Source organism: Magnolia sinica, chromosome 8 (assembly GCF_029962835.1).
Source record: "Magnolia sinica isolate HGM2019 chromosome 8, MsV1, whole genome shotgun sequence".
Lineage (NCBI taxonomy): Eukaryota > Viridiplantae > Streptophyta > Magnoliopsida > Magnoliales > Magnoliaceae > Magnolia > Magnolia sinica.
The window spans coordinates 89,349,483-89,368,606 of record NC_080580.1 but is presented as its reverse complement, the minus strand read 5'-3'; positions in this window follow the sequence as shown (position 1 = coordinate 89,368,606).

The following is a 19,124-nucleotide window of genomic DNA, read 5'->3' as shown; positions in this document are numbered from 1 at the left end:
TACGATGGATATGGGTATTTATAGGAAAAGAGAGAATTATTCTGGTTTTCTGATTTTCCATTTTCACATCAGTGCTGATGTCACATATCTTCCTAACGCTGATATATGGTTTCTATCAGTAAAACAGAGTGGGGAATGCCAGCGCTACACTGGGGAAGCGACCTACCTTAACTGAATGGGTGAACCTGTGATGTTTTTCGTATATTCACTCTGTCCATCCTTTTTTAAGATCCAAAATGCAAGTGGGCCACATCACAAGAAATGGGCCACACCACAAGAAGCAGTGGTGATTGAACAACCACCATCGAAAACTTCTTGTGGGCCACTGAAGTTTCGGATCAGTCTGATATTAGTGTTTCCCTTCATCTGCATGGGAATCAACTTATTAACGGTTTTGGTTTTAGATGGCATATAAACATAAGGCGGGTCTTTGGAAAGTTTCAACGTGGGCATTTCTATTCCTGCTGTTTTATGTGGTGTGGCTCCGAGTCTACATCAATTTTAACATCACCTCCTAATCCCCTTCAATCCGGCCGGCCAAACAGGCCTATAAAGACAAGTTTCTTTTATTATTATGAGTGCGGATCTTCTGCCTCCCGGACCTCCGGCGTTTTCATTGGTCAACGTCACTATAAGTGCCATGTCATCAGATTTTTTTAATATAATTAAAAAATACATTTAATAAGAAGTATAACGGACGTTAAACGGAAGCGGTTTGTATGCTGAGTAACTCAGCAGGGTAAGCGTACTGAGTAAAGTCTGTGGAGCCCACCGTCGTCATTCGTGCATTGTATCAACTCCATCCATCTCTTTTATCATCTAATTTTAGGGTTTTACAACAAAAATTAATCATATCCAAAGATCAAGTGGGCCACACCACCTGAAACAGTGTGAATTGAATTCTATCGTTGAAAAGTTGTTGGGGGCCCACGGAAGTTTTATATCAAGATGATATTTGTTTTTTCCATTCATCCATGTCTTTGTGATCTTACAAACAGTTTGGATGAAAAATAAACATCATTGGGGGCTTAGAAACATTTCAATGGTGAAAATCAATACTTCCACTATTTCCTTTGGTATGGTCTACTTGACCTTTTGATATACTTCAGTTCTGGGCTCAACGCCTAGAATGATTTGAAAAAATTGATGGACGGTGTAGATAAACCACATGAATTCACAATGGGCTCAACAGAGTTTACTCAGTGCGATAAGACTCGTACGCAATCCAATTTCACGTGTCTAATGAGGGGATGCGGATTTCCGGCCAAAGCCTTTTGCAGTAAGATCCTGCAAGGGAGTCATGCTCCCCTGCGCACCTACGCACGTGCGCACCTTTTCACACGTGCCATGGGTGTCTAATCTGAACGGTCCATGTGATGCGGAATCCCGTAAAACCTCATTGCACAAATTTTCACCCCGATATAATATTCTGGTGGGCCATAGCAAAGAGAAATGCAAATCAAGGGAGGAAACTGTTTTCATTTTTCATGGCCCATCAAAGTTTTAGATTAAAGTAAAACTTGGGTCCTGGGGGTTTTAGGAGGTTCTGCTTCACATGAACGGTTCAGATTTTGGATCCACATCACGTATGATGGGTTCTCAAAAAAGTTCGTACGTAGTACGTACGAACTGGTTCGCAGGTGAGCGTTTCCCCTGCGCAAGGATTCTGGATGGGCCCACTGCGACGTTCGTGATAAATCCAACCCGTTCATCCATTTTTAGATATCATTTTAGGACATAATACCAAAACTAAGGTGTATACAAAACTCAAATGGGCCACATGAGAGGAAACAGTGGGGATTTAGTGTCCACCATTGAAATATTTATATGGCCACAAAAGTTTTGCATCGGTCTAATATTTTGGTATTTTCACTTCATCTTAGTAAAAATGACCTTATAAACAGTCTAGATGGCATATAAACATCAAGACGCTTAGGAAGGTTTCGACTGTGGGAATTTCTTTCTCCACTGTTTCATCTTGTTTGGCCTAGTTAAAGTTTTTGATCATTCTATTTTTTAGTTACATGTCTTAAAATGAGATCTAAAAATGGATGAATGGATTGAAATTCTTATAAACATTATGGTGGACCCCACCATACATCCTGGTGCTAGAACTTCATGCAAAAGGCTTTCCCAGGTGAATCCGTGTCCACGGTTTCCATTGAAAATAGACTGGCTACTTCCCTGCCACTCGGTACTATATGAGCCCACCATGATGTATGTGTTTCATCCATGCCATCCATTTATTTTTCTAGATCATTTTATGGTCTGAGACCAAAAATGAGGTAAACCCAATCTCAAGTGGACCACATTACATGAAATAGTGTTGAATGAACGTTGACCATTAAAAACTTTTTGGGGGCCATAAAAGTTTTAGATCAAGCTTTTACCTTCATCTGGGTCTTTATGACCAAACCAACAGATTGGATGTCAAATAAACAGTACGGTGGGCCTTAGGAGGACTTTAATGATGGATATTCAATCACCATTGTTTTCCTGTGGTGTGGTCTATATGAGATTTATATCCCTCTCATTTTTGGGATCAACCCCTAAAATTATATGTAAAAATAGATTAACAGAATGGATGAAACATATACATAATGGTGGGGCCCACAGAGTACCGACCACCACCACCACCGGGCTGGTGGTGGGGGGAGTAGCCAATCCGCTTTCATTTTCATTTGGGATTCAGTGAAACATTGACTGGTGAGACTCGCTATTGAAGTGATGTCACCTATTTATATGGGTCCCACTATGATGTATGTTTTGTATCCACACTGTCCATACATTTGAAGAGATCATTTTAGGGCACGCATGAGCCAAAGAATGAATCAGATCCAAAACTCGAGTGGACCCCACCACAGAAAATAGTAGAGAGAGTCATGCTCACCATTTATTACGACTGATGTTAATCCAAACCTCGTTACTTTGTCTACTGAACCCCGTCACTTTGTCTACTGAACCCCGTCACTTTGTACTGCAACCCCATCACTTTATCTACTGAACCCTGTCACTTAGTGTTGCAACCTCGTCACTTTGTCTAGTGAACCCCGTCACTTTGTCTACTGAACCCTGTCACTTTTTACTGCAACCTCGTTACTTTGTCTGCTAAATTCCGTTACTTTGTACTGCAACATCGTCACTTTGTCTACTGTACCCCATCACTTTGTGTTACAACCTCGTCACTTTGTCTACTGTACTCCGTTACTTTATGCTGCAACCTCGTCACTTTGTCTAGTGAACCCCGTCACTTTGTACTGCAACCCCGTCACTTTGTCTACTGAACCCCGTCACTTTATACTGCAGTAAACAAAGTGACGGGGTACAGTAAACAAAGTAATGATGTTGCAGTACAAAGTGATGGGATTCAGTAGACAAAGTGACGGGGCTGCAGTACAAAGTGACGGGGTTCAGTAGACAAAGTAACGGGGTTACAGTACAAAGTGACGGGGTTTAGTAGACAAAGTGACAGGGTTGTAGTACAAAGTGACGGGGTACAGTAGACAAAGTGACAGGGTTGCAGTACAAAGTGACGGGGTACAGTTAGGGGTGTACACAAACCGGGCTAGCCCGGTTAACTCACTCGACTCGGCCCAACCCGGATTTGAGTTCGGGTCGGGACGGGCCATTTTCTTCAGCCCGAAACTGAGTTCGGGTCGAGCTCAGATAGGTCCCAGTTTGGCCCAACTCGACTCATCCTGACTCGCCCTTTAGCGTATATATACCTTGTTTTAAGGAAAAAGAAAAAGAAAAAGCTTCTGAAACCCTTCTCTCTCAAGGTATGTCTGTTTTCTTTCTTTCCTTTTTGTAATTTTAGATTCAAAAATTTTATTTTTCTTCATTTTCTTTTCATGGCCTAGATCTAGATAGATGTTGTTACATTAATAGATTTTCAATTTTAAGGGGATTTTAGGTACTTTTATTTACGGTGTAGATCTTACTGTGGATGAGATTTCCGTTATCTGCTTCTGATTTTCATGTTATGTGGTGGTATTATTGAATATGATCTTGAACCTACGATCGGGATTTTAGCTGTTATATGTAGTCTTTCGAGTTGTTTATTTATTTATTGTGAATTTTGTTGTTTTTCTTATGTTATTGTTGTGGATCTTTAATCTACGACAAGGTTTTATTTTATTGTATCTGATCTTGAATCTATGATCGGACTTACAGCGAAGTTTGTGGTTTTTTTCATGTTATTGTATTAAATCTTGTATCTACAATTGGATTTCGATCAGTTTTTGTTGAGGTTAGATCTGCGTAGAGATATGCGATCTGCTGATCCTGACTTTACGATCTGATTTTCAGTTATTTTTGTGGTTCGAGCGGACCTACTATTTTAAGGGGTTTTGGCTATTTCTTTTTGCTACTTCTGAATCAGATCTAGCCATGGATGACATCTCAAGCTGTTTTTTCTGATTTTCAAACTGATTGGTGATGGCGTTGGATCCGATCTTGGACGTACAATCCCATTTTCAACTTTAAATTGTGGACGTTTTAAAGAGGGATTTAATTTTTTTTTCTTACTCTTATGTTATTGTTGTAGGTTTTCGGCTATTTTCAGTTTTGTAGGTTTTCCTAACTCGGCCCGACTCATCCCGAAACTGGCCCGAACTCGAAGGTTCGAAACTTGCCCGAACTCGCCCGATTGCTGACCGGGCCGGGTTCGGGCTAGACATGTTGGCCCGGTGACCGGACCAGGCCGGGCCGAGTTCGAGCTGGGTGTGGCTGGTGACCGGGCTGGGCTGGGTTGAGCCCAGTTCAACTCGGATCGACTCGTGTACACCCCTAGGTACAGTAGACAAAGTGACAGGGTTGTAGTATAAAGTGACAGGGTTTAGTAGACAAAGTGGCGGGGTTGCAGTACAAAGTGACGGGGTTCACTAGACAAAGTGACGAGGTTGCAGCACAAAGTGACGGGGAATAGTAGACAGTGATGAGGTTGTAGCACAAAGTGACGGAGTACAGTAGACAAAGTGACGATGTTGCAGTACAAAGTGACGGGGTACAGTAGACAAAGTGATGATGTTGCAGTACAAAGTGACTGAGTTTAGTAGTCAAAGTAATGGGGTTGCAGTACAAAGCGACGGGGTTACAGTACAAAGTGACGGGGTTCACTAGACAAAGTGACGAGGTTGCAACACTAAGTGACAGGGTTCAGTAGATAAAGTGACGGGATTGCAGTACAAAGTGACGGGGTTCAGTAGACAAAGTGACGAGGATTGGATTGGATTCAATTGTAATAAATGGTGGGCGTGACTCTCTCCACTATTTTTTGTGGTGGGGTCCACTCGAGTTTTGGATCTGATTCATTCTTTGGCTCATGCCCTAAAATGATCTCTCCAAATGGATGGACGGTCTGGATATAAAACATACATCATAGTGGAACCCATATAAATAGGTGACATCACTTCAGTAGCGAGTCTCACTACCCAATGTGGCACTGAATCCCAAATGGAAATGAAAGTAGATTGGCTACTCCCCCAACCACCAGCTCGGTGGTGGTGGTGGTCGGTACTCTGTGGGCCCCACTATGATGTATGTGTTTCATCCATTCCGTTAATCTATTTTTACATATAATTTTAGGAGTTGACCCCAAAAATGAGAGGGATATAAATCTCATATGGAGCACACCACAGGAAAATAATGGTGATTGGATATCCATCATTAAAATCCTCCTAAGGCCCACCGTACTGTTTATTTGACATCTAATCCGTTGGTTTGGTCATAAAGACCCAGATGAAGGGAAAAGCTTGATCCAAAACTTTTATGGCCCCCAAAAAGTTTTTAATGGTCAACATTCATTCAACACTATTTCATGTAATGTGGTCCAGTTGAGATTGGGTTATACCTCATTTTTGGTCTCAGATCATAAAATGATCTAGAAAAATAAATGGATGGCATGGATGAAACACATACATCATGGTGGGCCCACATAGTACCGAGTGGTAGGGGAGTGGCCAGTTCATTTCCAATGGAAACCATGGACGCGGATTCACTGAGGAAAGCCTTTTGCATGAAGTTCCAGCATTGGGATATATGGTGGGGTCCACCATGATGTTTATAAGAATTCCAATCCATTCATCCATTTTTAGAGCTCATTTTAAGACATGTAACCAAAAATTAGGATGATAAAAAACTCAACTGGGCCATACAAGATGAAATAGTGGAGAAAGAAATTCCTACAGTTGAAGCCTTTCTAGGCGTCTTGATGTTCATATGCCATCCAGATTGTTTATAAGGTCATTTTTACTAAGATGAAGTGAAAACACCAAAATATTAGACCAATGCAAAACTTTTGTGGCCATATAAATATTTCAACGGTAGACACTAAATCCCTATTGTTTCCTTTCGTGTGGCCCATTTGAGTTTTGTATACACCTTAGTTTTGGTATTATGTCCTAAAATGATATTTAAAAATGGATGAACGGGTTGGATTTATAACAAATATCAGTGGGCCCATCGGAATCCTTGCGCAGGATCTTATTGCAAAAGGCTTTGGCTGGAAATCCGCTCTAACGTGAAATTGGATTGCGTACGAGTCTTATCGCACTGAGTAAACTCTGTTGGGCCCATTGTGAATTCATGTGGTTTATCTACACCGTCCATCTATTTTTTCAAATCATTCTAGGGGTTGAGCCCGGAACTGAAGTATATCAAAAGGTCAAGTAGACCATACCAAAGGAAATAGTGGAAGTATTGATTTTCACCATTGAAATGTTTCTAAGCCCCCAATGATGTTTATTTTTCATCCAAACTGTTTGTAAGATCACAAAGACATGGATGAATGGAAAAAACAAATATCATCTTGATATAAAACTTCTGTGGGCCCCCAACAACTTTTCAACGATAGAATTCAATTCACACTGTTTCAGGTGGTGTGGTCCACTTGATCTTTGGATATGATTAATTTTTGTTGTAAAACCCTAAAATTAGATGATTAAAGAGATGGATGGAGTTGATACAATGCACGAATGACGACGGTGGGCTCCACAGACTTTACTCAGTACGCTTACCCTGCTGAGTTACTCAGCATACAAACCACTTCCGTTTAACGTCCGTTATACTTCTTATTAAATGTATATTTTTAATATATTTAAAAAATCTGATGACATGGCAGTTATACTGACGCTGACCAATGAAAACGCTGGAGGCAGGGAGTTCCTGCCTCCGGGAGGCAGAGGATCCGCACTCTATTATTATTAATTTTATTTTTTTTTGTTGGAGCCGGCAGATTTCAAAGAATGGGCCCATGACAGGATGGGTTTGGGTCCAACATGACGTTTTGATGCCATCCAACCTTGTTATTCTCGTGGGGCTGAAGGGAAAAGATAGAATCATCCTGATCTAAAACTTTTGTAGCCCAAATATGATTTCAACAGTGGGCATTCGATCTCCACTGTTTCTAGTGATGTGGCCCACTTGACTTCTAAGTCTGAATAATTTTTGAGAACATGTCTTAACATGGGCTAGCTAAACGGATGGGCAGACTGGATATGATATAGACATATCAGAGCAGGCCTTATGGAGTGTGGCTCCGAGTCTACATCAATTTTAACATCACCTCCTAATCCCCTTCAATCCGGCCGGCCAAACAGGCCCATAAAGACAAGTTTCTTTTATTATTATTAATTTTATTTTTTTTTGTTGGAGCCGGCAGATTTCAAAGAATGGGCCCATGACAGGATGGGTTTGGGTCCAACATGAGGTTTTGATGCCATCCAACCTTGTTATTCTGGTGGGGGCTGAAGGGAAAAGATAGAATCATCTTGATCTAAAACTTTTTTAGCCCAAATATGATTTCAACAGTGGGCATTCGATCTCCACTGTTTCTAGTGATGTGGCCCACTTGACTTCTGAGTCTGAATAATTTTTGAGAACATGTCTTAACATGGGCTAGCTAAACGGATGGGCAGACTGGATATGATATAGACATATCAGAGCAGGCCTTATGGTGCTGAGGGTTACACAAGGATCATGTAACTCCTAGTCAGAGGCAAGTTGCGTTCCAGTGAAAAATCCGGACCCTTACACCCTTTAGAGAAGTTGTGATGTGGCTGTAACTTCAGTCGATGGTGTTGGATTGGGGACCCAGCCCTGTTTTATAATGCAGATGGCAGAGGAGTTTGAAACCCATCAAAACTCCTCTCCCTACGGCTCCACACGAATTTGACGATCCTAATTCATCTCGACTACTGTAGCACTCCACCTCTTACCCGAATTTCTAAATGTATCACAACTTAGTGGGGCCCACTGGGATACCCGATCACATTATCCAACCCTTAGGACAATCCAGACCGTTGATCAACAAGGCCCACCTTATGGAATTCTTACAAGATGATATTGGTGTTTCCCTTCATCCATGAGGGAATCAACTTATGAATGGTTTTGGATGGAATTTAAACATTAGGTGGACCTTAGGACAGTTTCAACACGGGTGTTCCCATCTCTAGTAATTCATGTAGTGTGGTTCATTTTAATTAGTTTTTGAATATTCCTTATTTTTAACATCACTTCCTAACATAGTTTAGCACAATAAATTGGACAGATATAACATAGTCGACGTCACAACACTCCCATAGAGCTTAATGGATGCTGATTGGGTCCTATCCCTGCCCGGACGGTAATCCATCTGGGCAGGGCTCTGTGGGGCCCACTGTGACGTAAGTATTTTATCAACACTGTTCATCGCTTTTCTCAGATCATTTTAAGGTATTATACAAAAAAATGAAGCAAATAAATAGCTCCAGTGGACCACATCAAAGGGAGATGCAGTTATAATGACACCCACCGTTGAAACCTTTCTAAGGGCCACCGTCATGTTTTTTTACCACCCAACCTATTAATAAGGTCATGCAGACTTGGATGAAGTGAAAACACAAATTTCAGCTTGATCTGACACTTCTTCAGCTCCCAAGAAGTTTTTAATGGTGGACGTTCAATCCCCACTTTGTGGTCCACTTAAGCCCAGAAACTACCTCAATTTTTGTCTCATACCTTAAAATAATATATAAAAACGATTAACTGTGTGGACAAAATACTTACATCACGGTGGGCTCCATAGAGCTTAATGGGGCATTTGGCGCAGGGTATTGGATAGGATTGGTGGGATAGAATTGCATTTGGTCCGTGCAAATTCCAATGCAACATTTGGGGAGGATGAGAAAGGTTGGGATTAGGTGGGATGGAAATACATTTAATCCCATGGAATTGCATTTGGTCCCATGTGGGTTTTCTGTGGATTTTGAAATCCACTACACATGTGGGCCCTATAGTGATGCATGCATTTATCCATGCCATCCATCCATATACACGGTTTACACGTGACATTCTGGTTATATATGTGTACAAGTGAACGACATCCGTTGTGAATTTGGTCCGTTGATTACAATTCCATAGTCCACCAAACAGGATTTTACTTAATCCAGTGTTTTCCCATGGTGAGAATTTTATACCAAACATGGGATTGGATGGCTAAAATGCCATGGTATTTCAAGACATGCAATCATTGTGCAATAACAATGTTAGTCCCATCTAATACAATTCAATGCCATTTTATTCCATGGCCCAATCATGCCATAAGGCTTTAGGGGATTCTAGAACCTCGGAAGACAGGCAAGTTCCATCCTTGATATTCCAGGGAGTGGGGTCCAGTACTTGATGATTTTGGAGCAGTATTCTATGTTTGGAGTATTGTCTCCTTATTAAATTGGGTGCTATGACATTTTCAGGAGTTGGGTATGGGACTGGATGGCTTCAGCCCCTCCTCTTTTGTAAGAAGCATCAAGAATCAAGAGGTGGGACCTTGGACTGGATGGGTTTGGGCCTAGATATTGCTTTTGCCGTCAAATCTCTCATCCTTTTAGAAGTCAAGTCTTTTTCTTTTATTTGGTGCTGCCGTAAGAGTTGGGCTCATGCTTGTGTAGGTTTGGACACAGTTTCTACATTTATAGTTAGGTCTTCCTAACTTCTAGGGTCTTCAAGTCCTTTATTGTTGAGTCCTGCCAGGTACCAAGGAGTGGGATGAATTACTGTTGCGGAAGCGGCCCCATATGGTGTGTATCATGGTGATGCAGTTTGGCTGGTGACCCAAACACCAGCCTAGCCAGCTAGCTGGTGTCAGAGCTCTGTAGGCCCTACCATAATTTATGTGTTTTATCCACAGAGAGCATCCATTTTGCCAGCTTTTTCTAGGGCATGAGCCCAAAAATGAGGCAAGCCCAAACCTCGAGTGGACCACACCACAGGAAACAATGAAGATTGAAGGCATCCAAAACTCTAGTGCGCCACACCACACAAAAGAGTGGGGATTGAAACACTCGGTACCCTGATGTTTATATGGTACCCAAACTCTTGGTACAGTTACAGTTATTCCCAAAAGGATGAACATAAAACACAAATATTAAGCTGATCCAAAACTTCAGTGACCCCAGGGGAGGTTTCAATGGTAGGTGTTCAATCACCACCTTTTCCGGAGGCATGGCCCACTTGAATCTTGGGTCCAACTCATTTTTAGGCAAGGTGGTCAAACTGATGGACAGAGTGGATGTCACACCCACATTGTGGTGGGCCCTACAGCTTTTTGCTTACATGGGCTCCATGTAATGGCAGTTGCAGGAACAGGATCCCTCCAACACTGGTCATACATCTTCTCACAGCTTTGGTTTACATGGGACCCTCAACACCGGTTATACGCAATGCATAAAACACCCAACAGCTGTGAGGCCCACCAGTTCTATATATAAAATACACTCCACTCAAGACAGTGGGCTAACGTCATAACGTGATCCGATAAAATGGATGAACAGAGCTTCCCCCCAGGGTGCTCCCTGTATGGTGGGCCACAGGAAAGTGGCATCAAATGCGAATTGCATATAATCAGAAGTTATGTGAATCTGATATATACATATAAAACAGTGGGGCCTGAAACATATATACATCATGGACACTTTCTTGGGCCCACAATGATTTCTTTTGGATCAAGCTGGTATCTGTGTGATCCTTCCATCCGATCTTTGTGACCTTATAAACAGATTGGGTGGCAATTAAACATTACATTAGCCCCAATAAGTTTTTAATGGTGGGTATTCAATCGCAATTGTTTCTTGTGGTGTGGTCCACCTAAGGTTTGGACCTGCTTCATTTTTAGAATTAATGGCCTAAAATGAGCTTTCAAAATAGATGAACGGCATGGATGTAAGGCATATATATAACAGTGGGCCCCACAATAAAGGATTCACCGTAGTCGTGCCTGGATCTGGGAGGAAGCTCTGCTACCATAGTGTTGACTTGGGGGTGTCAACCGCCGGGTTAGGCTGGGCCAAGCTCTGTGGAAGCCCAGCCCTCAATTTCTCCAAATGAAATTTCCAAATAGAGTTGGAGATGTGGATATGAATATGAATATTTTGTTTTAAAATAAAAAATAAAACAGAGAGAGAATAGTGATGGATATGGAAACTGAGAGAGTTATTATCGGTAGCTTTGAAAGTGCAATCTCCACTGTCGACGCGGGTCGATAATGTGGCCAGAGATCGGATGGCTTTCCCATTTGGACGGGACTTCGCCACGACCCCCAAACCAGCAATGCAGGTAGGATCCCAACCGTGGGCCCACCTAGATGTATGCATTGTATATCCACGCCATCCATCCGTTTTTTTCATATTATTTGAGGACATAGTCCCAAAAATGAAGCAGATGCAAATTTCAGGTGGACCACACCACTGGATATAGTGGTCTATGAACATTTAAAACCTTTTGTGGACCACAACAGTGCTGGATCAAGTTGATGTTTGTGTTTTCTGTTCATTTAAGTTAAGCGTGTGACCTTAGCAACAGGTTGGATGGAAAATAAACATTACAGTAGACCGTAGGAAGTTTTTAATGGTAGCCGCAGTTTCCATTGGTGTGGCCCACCTGAGATTTTTATTTCCTTTATTTTTGGGACAGTGCAATAGAATAATCTGGAAAAATTGTTAGACGGCATGGATGTACATGCATACATCAAGGTAGGCCCGGCAGTTCACTCGGGTCCCAGCTAATGGCATCTGAAGACACTGGGACTGACGTGGACCAAAATCCCCCACCCCTGTTGTATAGAGAGTGCAAGGTGCAATGCTCGAGTACATACTGAATGAAGAAAAATCCATAAAAATAGATCTCATCCAGATCTTACGTCAGTTATAATATTTGAATGTAGATGTTTTAGTGGTGATTTGGCCCATTTGAGTTTTTATCACCTGAGTTTTATTAATTAGAATTATAACGGGATGGCTGAGATTTTATATAAACATCACGATCGGCCACACAAAGCTAAAGTGTTTCACAAATATCAACTTGATATGAAACTTTTGTGGTGCCCTCGATAAGTTTTCAACTGTAGACGCTCAATTCCTACTATTTTATGTGGTGTGGTTCACTTGAGAGTTGGATATACTTTATTTTTATGCTCTTTCTCTAAAATGATTTTAAAAAAAAATGTATGAATGGCATTGAAAATCCATACATCAAGGTGGGCCTTACAGAGTTTACTCACCATACTATAATGTGGTTACTCATTACATAATCTGTGCCTGTCCCAGCCTATGGCTAGGGTTTGGGTGATACCATTGAGAATGCTATGTGCACTTGCACGAGTGAAATTATATTCATAATGCATGTGGAAATAAAAAGTACGTGCAAAGGAATCATATCCTCTCGTGAGGAAATACCCAGTGAAAGATACATTTCGTAGGCCGGCTGAGAGAGAGAGAGAGAGAGAGAGAGAGAGAGAGGGATTGAGTACCGGGGAGGAGGTGAGAGATTGAGTACCGGGGAGGACTGGGCCAGGCTCATAGGCTTTCGTTTATTTACGTCCAAGCTCTGCCCGATTTTCTTATGGGCTTGGTTTTTAAGCCCATGCCTAATTGTTAGGCCCGAACTTTGGCCCAAGCCCAACGGGCCAACCTGGCCCATTGACACCTTGTAGTGTTTGGTATGGTATGGTTCACCTGAGCTTCGTATCTGCCTTATATTTGGATTAATGTAATAAAATAAGTTGGCAACATGGATAGACGACACATATAACAAATACATGATAGTGGTCCCAGAGAGCTTATGGGCATCTCCAGGCAATGCAATCCGCATACAATTTATAGGTTATCAATCTCCTTTTCATATACCAGACTTTCAAATAAAAGCATAAAAAGACAAAAGGGCCAAAAATTAAAAACCCTTAAAAAATTATCCAAGTATATAACTAAAGGAGAAGATGGATGAGAAGAAGTAATGCAAAAAAGAGAAGAAAAATGTCATGGAAAAGAGTGTTACCAATATAAATATAAAAGAAAGGATGGTTGAAAAGAAAGAGATTGAAGAAGAAGACAACAACTACAATATAACAATGAATAAAAACGGGCCAGGCAGAGGCAGATCAATTGATCCCTTTCTTAACTCGATAGTGTCTGATGAGGCCTACCCCTGTTTTTTCTAGGACCATGGATCCTCTAATAGGCCTGGGAAGAGGACATATTTCTCCCCTGTTGTTTCCTCCGGTGGTATGGTCCATTTGAGGTTTGGATCTGCTTATTTTTGGGCTCAGTTAAAATAGATGGACCGTATGGATAAAACACATACATCATGGTAGGGCTCACATATTTGACACCAGCTAGCTGGTTGGTGTTCGGGTCACCAGCCAAACCACGTCCGTGCCCATTTCTGCAACACTTAATCACCCGCAGGGAGAATTGATCATATAAACATTATGGTGTGCCCAAGGAAGTGTCAATGGTGAGTGTTCCTGTCCCCACTGTTTGTGTGGTGTGGCCGGTTAGAGTTTTGGATACGTTCAATCCTCGCTGTTTCCTGTGGAGTGGTCTACTTGAGGTTTGGATATCATTCCCCAAAATAAGCTGGCAAAATGGATGGACTACAAAGATAAAACAAATAAATTATGGTAGGGCTGACAGAGCTTTGAGACCGGATAGCTGGCTGGTGATAGGGTCACCAACCAAAATGATCTCCATGATACACACCATATGGGGCCCATTTCACATCATCGCAGCTGGAAAATGTTTTCACCTACTGCAATTTATTCATCCTATGGTGTGGGGCTGACAGCGTGGTGCAACTATTACAGGGGTTGGATCTCATAATCACCGTCTGGCCTTTACAATGCTTGACTGCATCACTTCTAAAAATTTACAAAAATAAAAATAAAATGATACAGGGATGCATAAAACGAGATTCTTCTATGGTGATTTAGGGGCCTTTTGGATGCACTTCCACGGTAGGGGTTTTTGGATGAGTTGGCACTTGGCAGCCTACTTCTTTGATGATTTTGGGGTCCATTTTCATACACTTCCACAAATTAGCGTTTTTTGACGGTTTGCTTTATAGTGTCTATTTTGTCAAGCAGAAGAAGGGGATTACGCAAAGTCACGTCATAAATTGTTGTTTGGAACAAAAGTGCTCTTAGGGCTTAAACACTCCTTGGGAGGGTGCATCCAAACGGGCCCTTGTAATCTAATAGCTCCCTAAAAAAGGGGAGACGTGACTCAAAAGTAAAGGGGGACTTGACTTTGAAAGTAGAATCTGGACCCAAACCCATCCAGTCATGGGCCCAAAAATTTCAAAATCTACCAACACCCAAATAAAAAAGATAAAAGACTTGAGACTCTAAAAGCTAGAAGGGAAGACTTGACTTGAAATGTAGAATTAGGGTTAAACCCATCTACTCCACTGTTCCACTAGGAATCTCGAAAAGTAGAATCAGGGCAAACCCAGGATTACGAGAATCACATGTGACTTTAGGCTCTATGAGGGCAGCTGTGACGTCTGTGTTACTCCATTCCTAGTGCCAGCAGAACATGCTAGGAGGTGATGTTAAAATTCATGAAGATTCAGAGCCACATCGCATGAAATAGTAGGGATATAAATGCCCACGTTGTAACTTTCCAAAGGCCCACCTTATGTTTATATGCCATCTAAAACGGCTAATAAGTTGATTCCCATGCAGATGAAGGGAAACACTTATATCAGACTGATCCGAAACTTCTGTGGCCCAGAAGAAGTTTTCAATGGTGGTTGATCAATCACCACTGCTTCTTGTGGTGTGGCCCATTTAAGATTTGAATATGCCTTATTTTTTAAATGAGTTCCTAAAATAAGCAAATGCAATGGATAAATGAAGTGGATATAACACAGACATCACAGTGGGCCTCATTGAGCTTAGGATAAGAGTAGATTCCTTTAACCTCTAATTACTGCCAATTTGCATTTGATGCCTCTTTCCTGTGCCCCAACATGCATGGAGCTCCCAAGGCAGAAGCTCTGCCCATCAATTTCACTGGAATCGCGTTAGGACATGAGCCCAATCATGATGAGGCAGATCCAAAACTCAAGTGGGCCACATGATAGGAAATAGTCCTAAGATGAACCTGCAAAACGAATGGACGGAATGGATGTTGCACATAGATTGTGGCAGACCACATATAGCTACCACCTACTGGAACATCTTCTATGCAGGGGCACAGCCAATTCACATCCATTCATCTCCGAAGTTCAGAGCAGGCAAGAAATAAAGGAATTGAATACCACCATTGAAAATTTCTTTAGGATCATAGAAGTTTCATATTAGGCTGATATATATTCATATTTTCCATTCATGCATGTAAGAATTGTCTTATGAACATGTTAGATGGACGGCATGGATGAAACACGTACATCATGGTTGGGCCCACGGAGCATCCACCACTAGCCATTGGCTGGTGGCAGTCCGTTTCCACTAAAAACAAGGGGGCGTGACTCAAAAGTAGTGGGAGACTTGACTCTTAAGGTAGAATCTGGGCCCAAACCCATCCAGTCATGGGCCCAAAACTTTCAAAATCTTTGTTATTGATTCAACACCAGGAATAATTGATTCACTAGAATGCATGTTATTTGACTCGGTTTGAATGGTCTCTTGGCTACTGATCTTGGCCCTCAATTTCATTAAGAAACAACAAAGTTGTTACTGACTAGGCCAAATCAAACTTGGATTTCGTAGATTGGCCATCGGAACTAATTCTAAACCTTGAACACCTTAACACGTTTATGGTTTTTTTTTTTCTTTCAATGCTTTGAAATTGAATATCGAGGACTAGTAAGTCAATTTTAATATGCATATATTGGTGGGTGACTCATTTTGTCCTCTGTTAAAACAAAATTGGGTTACTAAACAACCATTAAATCTTGTTATTAGTTTACCAAGCTTGCATCTGAGGATTCTGAATATTTACATTACTCAGGGATCTTATTTTTCTCACTGCACATCTATTTGGCTTTTTTGTTCATAACCGAATGCAGAGAAGATCCAGGAATGAATACTCCTTTCCGGAATGAATGATATGGACATCAAGTAGAAATTTCAAATCAAGTTTGAGACTGGATTTTAATGTGTTTAGATGTACAATTTATACCATGCTGCGCGGTAAAACACATCCGATTTATACCCACTCGACTGGTCAAGCAGCGCGGTAAAACACATCCGATTTATACCATGCTGACCAATCTCTCCTCTGAACTGAGGAGGAAAACCCCATCCATATTCTCCCACGTGGAGAAGTTATTCATGTCCACGGAAACATGTTCACATCATTACCTTTGAAAACGTTTTCACCTACTGAAAGTTACTCATCTTACTGTGTGGGGTGACTGTGTTAGTTTTATACCATCCCACAAGCACATTTTAGCGAGCCCTGCCATGATTATCAGCTTGGACCAAAAGCCAAGTCAGTTCCAACCGTGAGGTGGACTACAGGCTGAGGTTTTTTTTTTTTAGTGTATTATAGTTTTCTAAGGTGGCCCACCTGATGGTTGGACCAGCTAGATTTTGGAGTCATCTAGTCATGTTAGTCATGGTGTAAATATTGCTGGGGTTGGATCTCATAATTACCGTCTCGGCCTAACAACGCTTGGCTGCACACCACTTAAAAAATAATTTTAAAAATGATACAGGAATGCATAAAATAGATTCTTCTTTGGTGATTTAGGGCCTCTTTGGATCCACTCCCTCAATAGGGTCTTGGAAAAGGGGTTCCAAACCTGCCTTTTGGTTGAGTTGGTAGCCTGCTTTGACGATTTTGGGGTCATTTTCTTTCACTTCCTCAAATTGGTTTTTTTTTGAGTTTATTGTTTTATAGCATCTATTTTTTTCAAGCAGCACGAGATTTTGCAAAGTCACACCATCAATTGCTTTATCGATCAAAACTGCTCTCAAACACCCCCGGGAGGGTGCATCCAAAATGGCCCTTGGAATGGGAGCAGATTAGGTGATACCGCAGATCCACTGAGGTTGGTGGGACCACTGATTTGGGGCCCACTGTAATGTACGTGATTACATTCACGCCATTCGTCCATCCCTATTGAAAGCTCATTTCAGGGCATGATCCAAAAAAAGAAGCAGATCCAATTCTCAGCTGGACCATAATAGAAGATACAGTGGTAATTGACCAATAAAAACTTCTCGTGTGCCACAGAAATTTTGGATCAAGCTGATATTTGTGTAGTCTCTTCATCCAGATCTTTGCGACCTTATCAACAGGTTGATGGAAAATAAACATTCCAGTGGGCCCCATGAAATTTTTAGTGGTGGGGATTCAATCACTACTGTTTCATGTGGTATGATCTACATAAGATCTGAATCTAGTACATTTTTAAACTGATGTTGTGAAATGAGCTTTCAAAACGGTTGGATGGAGTGGATTTAAGGCACATACATCACTATGAGCCCCACAGTCAGGGGTCTCACTGACCTTGGTGGACCCGGGTCTCATCTAATCCGCTCCCCTTTGGAATCCAGTAGCTCCCTTAAAAAAGGGGGACGTGATTCAAAAGTCAGGGCAGACGAGAATCACATGTATACAAGTCCAAATCCATCCTGTCCAACCCAAAAAAAAAAAAAAAAGACTTTCCCTTTAAAAGCAAACCTGACTCGAAAAGTATACGAGTCCAAATCCATCCTGTCCAACCCATATGGCACTCCTTGGAATATCGTTGATGCATTACGAGAATCACATGTATGTGACTTTAAGCTCTATCAGGGCAGTTGTAACGTCTGTGTTACTCCATTCTTTGTGCCAGCCCATGTTAGGAGGTGATGTTAAAAATCGAGAAGATTCAGTAACTAAAGTGAGCCGTTGAGATTTGAATATGCCTTATTCAAATCTCAAAAGATAAAACACAAACATCACAGGTGGACCTCATAGAGCGTAGGATAAGAGTAGATTTACTAACTTCTGATTACAGGCAATTCACATTTGATGCCACTTTCCTGTGCCCTAGCATACAAGGAGTCCCGTAGGCAGAAGCTCCATTCATCAATTTCCCTGGATCACCTTAGGAGATGAGCCCAATCACAAGGGAGATCCAAAACTCAAGTGAATCACACAATAGGAAATAGTCCTAACATGAACCTGCAAAACTGATGCATGAGAAACGGATGTCGCACATAGATCAGAAAATGGGAATGCTTCGTTAGACGTTAATCCTCTGTGCAAGTGCACATAGTAATAATCCAAACGGTTAAAATAATGTTAGAAACTGTGGATAGTCCATATACTTAAATGGCTCTAAATAAATTATTCCATCCATCATATCAATGTCTAAAATATGTCCATAGTTATGAACTGGGTCAGTCTAGATCGTGTTCGTCCATGTGTTCTACAAAGCGGAAAGGACCTGCATTCAATGAACAAATGCAAATCATACAGAGGTGAGATAGGTCCAATGGATCTGATTTCAGCTATTACTCTCCATCTAAGTTAAGGTCAACAAATTGGGGTAGTCTAGATTGTGTGCCTGCCTGTCTAAGTTAGGGTCCACAAATTGGACCACGCCACAAGAAACAGTTGTGATTGAATACCCACCATTAAAAACTTCTTGGGGCCAATGTAATGTTTATTTCTGTTTATAAGGTCACAAAGATCTGGATGGAGGGATCACACACACAGATATCATCTTGATCCAAAACATTTGTAGCCCACAATAAGTTTTAAATGGTCAATCACTACTGTTTCTTTAATTTGGTGTGGTCTTCTTGAGATTTATATCTACTTAATTTTTAGGATTATGCCTTAAAATGAGATTTCAAAATGGATGGATGGCATGGA